Source organism: Penaeus monodon, chromosome 32 (assembly GCF_015228065.2).
Source record: "Penaeus monodon isolate SGIC_2016 chromosome 32, NSTDA_Pmon_1, whole genome shotgun sequence".
Taxonomy (NCBI): Eukaryota; Metazoa; Arthropoda; class Malacostraca; order Decapoda; family Penaeidae; genus Penaeus; species Penaeus monodon.
In genome coordinates, this window is record NC_051417.1 from 15,662,113 (window position 1) to 15,662,621 (window position 509).

Sequence of the window (509 nt, forward strand, 5' to 3'; positions counted from 1 at the left end):
CCCTCTTTCTCTTTTGTGTTACTTTTTTCACTTTCTCTCTCTCATGTTTTTTTGAGTTAAAAATTTCACTCCCTCTCTCTTGCAAATTTTTTTTATACTGCAATATGCATGTGCTTTTAATGTGCTTGAAGTGATCAATTAGGTCATTTACATCCCCTTTGGTACATTTACCAAGCCCAAGGATTCCCATAAAATATTCTTACCAATAATTTCCTGTTAAAAACAAATGGGTCATCCTTCTTCCTCTCTCTACAGGAACTCTACATCAAGTGTGGGCCCAAAAGTAATTCGTCCCTTTGACCAGCTATTTATACAAGTTACTGTTGATTTTCCCCTGACGTCCAGAAACAACGTGTGGTGTGCAAGCTAATACATCCTGTGATTCCTGGATTCTCTGTCTCGTCCGCAAAGAAGGATGATGATGTTCCGAAAGTCAATCTGATTAAGAAAAGGAAAACATAGACTACACTTTATTGAAATATTGTAGATCAAGGAAGCTTACATTTTAA

At 36.5% G+C, this 509-nt stretch overlaps 1 pseudogene; it reads right to left on the reverse strand.

Moving 5' to 3' along the window:
* The window catches only part of LOC119593561, a 21,403-nt pseudogene that overhangs the window by 20,391 nt on the left and 503 nt on the right, over positions 1 to 509 (reverse strand).